This window comes from Oryctolagus cuniculus, chromosome 11 (assembly GCF_051225735.1).
Source record: "Oryctolagus cuniculus isolate XC-2025 breed Fujian yellow rabbit chromosome 11, ASM5122573v1, whole genome shotgun sequence".
Taxonomy (NCBI): Eukaryota; Metazoa; Chordata; class Mammalia; order Lagomorpha; family Leporidae; genus Oryctolagus; species Oryctolagus cuniculus.
In genome coordinates, this window is record NC_142877.1 from 117563861 (window position 1) to 117568878 (window position 5018).

A 5018-nucleotide genomic window follows, 5' to 3' on the forward strand; every position below is an offset into this window, starting at 1 on the left:
GGACCATCTACACCTGAAGCTGCCTACACCCCGGAAACATCCCAACGCATCTCTCCAGCCTGAGCCTGTCCCCTGAGCCCCAGATTCTCATCTACCTGCCTACCCGGCACCTCCACTTCACCTGGTCCCCCCAAGGCCCGCTCCTCCCGCCTGCAGCCCCTCTGTTCGGCTGGCAGCCTTCACATGCCCACAGCGTGCTGCGACTCCCATCACACTCAGAAGCCACGCGAGTGAGACCCGCCCCCCATCCGGCCCGCAGCCCCCTCCCTCTGTCTACTGAGCACCCCGGCTCTGGCTCTGCGACCTGTTTGCACCTCCTTCCCGTCTCAGCCGAGGCCCTCGCTGGTCATCTGCCTGGTGTGCTCCAGCCTAGCTCCGTGCTCGGTGCCTGGCCTCCCCACCTGCGGTCCTAGTAGCTGCACACTGCCTCGCTGAACCTGCCGGAGCAAGGCTGACAGCGTCGGGGCCTGGTGCAGCAGGAGCGCCGCGCCACCGCCAGGTGGCGCTGAAGACACGTCCCGGGCCGTGACGGCCGGTCCAGCAAAGCCTCCGCAGACCGAGCGGGGGAGGCCTTCGTGCCAGGCGGCGCTAGGGGGCCTCAGCTGACTTGGCCCGCCCCGCCTGCCCTCCAACGGCTACCGGCCGACATGGTCCCGGGGTCAGCGTGGGGGAACAGGAGGGGTGGCTGGCACTCTGGCGAGGGAGTCGTTAGGCACGGAGCTTGGGGTACAGCAAGGGTCTGGGATGAGGGGTTCTGTAAGCCCCCGACTTGGAGACTGACTGCTGACCAGGGGCGTTCACAGCCATGCCAGGCGAGGCCAGAGCTGGGGCAGCGTCCTGTGATGGCTCCAGGGCACCCGCTTCTATCCCGGGGCGCCCCCTCCCCGGCTCCTGACAGCTGCATCTTTCCCACCTTCTCCAGGAGGGCTAGCCATCTCCCTGGTTTGCATGAGATTTGCATACATTGGCATTCAGGCCCCACCCCCACGAGCTTCTTCCCTAAGGGGTGGGGTCTTTGTTCCCACTCCCTCCTGCCAGTTATAGGGAGGCTGTGGACTTGGTTGCCCAGGGACCGAGCTGGAGGAGCCCAGAGCCCGCCTCCCACTTCTCTGAGATGCAGGCTGGCTCTCCCAAGAGGCAGAATTATTGAGCACTTACTGTGTACCAGATGCCTGCTCATTTCTTCCGCACCACGGCCCCTTAAGACGTCTCTATGCCAGGCTTACGGGGAAGGGTTCAGCGAGGTTAAGCCAGTCGGCCGAGGTCACACCCTGAGTGGGATTCGGACCCGGCTCTGGTGGGTTTTCTGCCGCCGCTACCCGAGTGTGCGCTGTGGGGGAGCCCAGCTCTTGCACAAGTGTCACAGTGTCCCCTGCGGAGATGCAGACACAGGGCTGCTGGGGGTGGGGGTCCCGAGCTGGTGCTGGGTTCTCTCCCCACCGGGGGGCCTCTGCAGTTCTTTCCCCCAGACCAGCCCCACCGGCTTGGCCCTGCTGTGGCCCTGGAAGACACGGTGGGACCCGGATCCCAGCTCCAAGGCCATTTTCTTCCTGGAAACCCTCGCAGAGGGGGCCTCTCCCTCATCTGCCCCTGCGTGTCGGGGTTTCTGAGCCATTCGGGGACCCACAGCAGCTGTGCAGAGCCGCGATCCGGCGGCCTGGCACGGGAGCATAACAATGACGGTAAAATCTGCCGTTGCTGGGCGCGGAGGGTGCAGCCTGTGCTCCGTGCCGCCCGGCATTCCCTGCAGCAGTGCTGCCCCACGGTCCGGGGGAGGAAACTGAGGCACGGAGCAGTGCCGGACTCTGCCCAAGGTCGCACGGCTAAGAGAGGCCGCAGGCAGGATTCCAGCTGGGATCTGCTGGGCCGGGGAGCCTGGGGCCTTGTCCCCTGGGTTACACTGAGCAGCCTGTGATGAAACAGGGGTGCCAAGGCTGTGTCTTCCCGGGGCGCAGCAGGCTACAGGGGCGCCCAAGACACCACACGCCACCAGCCCTGGGCGGGGCCACGCCAGGTAGGTCACTGTGGCCTCCCACAGACAGGGCAGATGCTTCGGCCCAGACTTCTCCTCCCCCGGGAGCCTCAGTTTCCCCATTTGCTATGAGAGGTTCCTGGCCCCGGCCCAGCCTCCCGGTGCGGCCTCCAGGCTGCTGTTCTCCGGCATTTTCTTGGCAGTAAAATCTCATTTTCAGCCGGGATCTTATCCAGGGGCCAAGCTCAAGGTGGTGACAGGTGCTTAGTCTGAGGTCACTCATGAGGGCAAGTGTGTGACATTTGTGCTGGACATACACCCTGCCCTCGGGGCAGCTGGGCACTGGCCCAGCACCCTATTTCTGAACCTGTCTGAGCTGCACGGCGTCCAGACGGACCTGAAACTGCAGGCACAGAGCTGTTATTAAGAAACGCGTCCAAACCAAGCCTTGGTGACAGCGCTAAAGCCACGCCAGGGGGTCTGGGCGAGTGTGGAGCACATCTGATGCCCCCTGGTCCTGTAGGGGTCTCTGGACAAGTCCCTTGTCCATTCTGGGCTCCAGGCTCTCCCCTGGAGGCGCAAGGTAGCCGGGCCCATCTGTTGGCCTCAGCAGGTGTTGGTTCAGTGACCGGAGGCAGCTGGCCCACCGCCCAGCTCCCACATGGCGTCTGAGTGTGTGGGTGGGGAGACCAAGCCTGGGGGCGCGGGGGGCTGTGTGATACAGCCCGCAGGGTGAGGTGGGGTAGGATGGGGGTGGGGTAGGGAGCTGGCCTAGACCTGAGAGTTTAAAAATAAATCCTGTCAGCTACAGCCATGGCTCTGAGGGCCTAGTGACATCACCAGGGCACAAGATGTCCCTGGCAGGGGCCGGGAGTGGCAGAGGGGAGGGGAGAAGGGGCCCTGATCTGCCCTCTCCTGCCTGGGAGTTGCTCGTGCTTGGAGAGAGCCCGCATCTGGTCTGGGGTGCCTGGGGCTGAGGGGCTGCCGGGGCCTCCCATTCTGCATCGGAAAACTCAGAAAGCAGGGGGTGGGGTGGGGGGGCTGGGGCTTGCCTGAGGCCCCGCGTGGGGAGGTGTGGTGGCTCCAGAACGCAAGCCGGCAGTGTGGGCCTCTGGTGGGGGCTCTGGGTGTCTGTGGGCATGGCTGGGAGGAGTTGCACTGGGATGGAGGGCAGGGGAGGCACCCAGTGAGCAAAGGCCTCACCTACTGCTGGACTGGGTGCTGCACCCAACATACAAGTTCCTCCCGCCCATCCATCACCTCTGCCCCTCACCGAGACCCTGAGGAAGAGGGACCCAGCAGGGATCGGCACTGGCCCATTTTACAGGTGAGAAAACTGAGCCCAGGGGCACAAGTGGGCTGCTGCAGACCACAGAGCAAGCACCTCCCACCCAGCAGGGATGGGTCTGGTCTCTTCTGGTGTCCCCCAGCTCAGCTGCTGACAGGGACAGAGCTAGGGCGAAGGTGGGGAGGGGGAAGTGGAGCTGTCACAGGATACTGGGTGGGAGGGAGCACTGCCCCTCTGCCCACCTCCAACCCTCCTCCACAGGGCTGGTGCCCCCTGCTGTGCTGAGGCCAGAGTCCAGCCTCCAGCCTGGCCAAGACTCACCCCTGCAAATCCAGCCTCAGCAGGGGATACCCCCAGCGCTGACGCCCCCAAAGCCACTGCTATGTCAGCCCCTCCCCCAGCAGGTGAACAAGCTGCCCCTCCCCCCGCACCTTCTGGGGGAAACTGCTGCTCATGGTCCATTGGGATGCCGCTCTGAGCCCTTCCCATCCTGACTGCTCCCTGGCCCCTCCTCTTCCTGGACCAACTTTCTTAGGGCAGAAACTGTGCTTCACTCAAATCTCCCTGCCCCGTGTGTCCCTAGCGCCTGCATAAACGAGTCCTGACTCTGTCCATCCTTGCCCAGGAGTTCGTCCAAATCTCATCCCTCTCTGAGCCGCAATTATACAGTGGGGGCCGCTGGAGGAGGCGGGGGGCGACTGCACCCCAGAGGGGGCTCTGCCCGGCTTTGAGGGCAGCGCTCCGGGCACCAGCATCCCGGATCTGAGTGCCTGGATTTGGGTCCCGCTTTGACCCTGGTTCCAGATCCCTGCTAATGCGCATCCTGGAGGCAGCAGGTGATGGCTCCGATCCCTGGGCCCCTGCCACCCACGTGGGAGACCTGGAAGACGTTCTGGGCTCCTGGATTTGGCCAGGTCCAGCCCTGGCTATTGTGGACATTGGCGGCGGGGGGTGGGGTGGGGTGGTGGTGGTGAATGAGCTGTCTCTCTGATTTCACATAAATAAAAGAAGTAATTTTAGATAAACCGATCCCCCCAGGGAGCATGTTTCAAACCCACAGGCCCAGGCTTCCGCCCACGAGGGAGGCTTACAGGGGCCTGGCAAGAGGAACCTTGGACTCCGCATCGTGAAGCAGCCTCCCCCCCGGGTCTAGACCTGCTTAGCGGCGCCTCCGAGGCGGCACAGAGGCCCAGCTCGCTGTCCTGCCCAGGTGCAGGGCCGGCGCGCGGTGGCAGCTGCCTGCCGTCCCCTCCTCCTCTCCCAAGGCCAAGGCGCGCCGCCTAGGCCCGGGGTCTCCCCGGTTTGTGGGCGACCAGCACTGTGGGCCAGGAACCCACAGCTTCCTCCTTTGAACCTGCCCTTGAGGCCCCAGCCCAGGAGCCTGCGCGGACAGAAACACCAGCGGGCTGCGCGGGCGCGGGCGCGGCCCCGGGGGTCCCGGGCGGCCTGGGCGAGGCCTCCGCAGAGAGGGGCCTGAGCGGATGGACCAGTGCCTGGACCGTGCCGAGGGGCCGAGGAGGGCTCACGGACAGCCTGGAGCGCCGGGCTTTGGGGGCCCAATGAGGGACCCCCCCTGGCCGGCGAGTCCTCTGCACGCCAACCTGACCAGGGAGCCTGCCCACCACCAGCTCCCGCGGCCTGGGCGGGGCGCGCCCCACGGCTCCCCTCCCCTGCACGGCGCCGGCGCCCCGCCCCCGCCCCGCCCGTTACGTAACCTCCCCTCCCCACCCCCCACCCCCGCCCGGCGCCTGGCGGCGG

At 65.6% G+C, this 5018-nt stretch overlaps 1 long non-coding RNA gene across 3 annotated transcripts; it reads left to right on the forward strand.

The window, feature by feature from the left end:
• Window positions 1–2670: 2670 nt before the first annotated feature.
• LOC149123642 (uncharacterized) lies at window positions 2671–4285 on the forward strand. Of its 3 annotated transcripts, none has more exons than XR_016217061.1 (3): window positions 2880–3299; window positions 3522–3664; window positions 4065–4285. It is a non-coding gene; the product is annotated as an uncharacterized LOC149123642 (long non-coding RNA). The 3 variants fall into 3 exon arrangements; XR_016217060.1 differs by having other exon boundaries at window positions 2928–3299; window positions 3886–4285; XR_016217059.1 differs by having other exon boundaries at window positions 2671–3299; window positions 3522–4285.
• The last annotated feature ends 733 nt before the right edge of the window (window positions 4286–5018 follow it).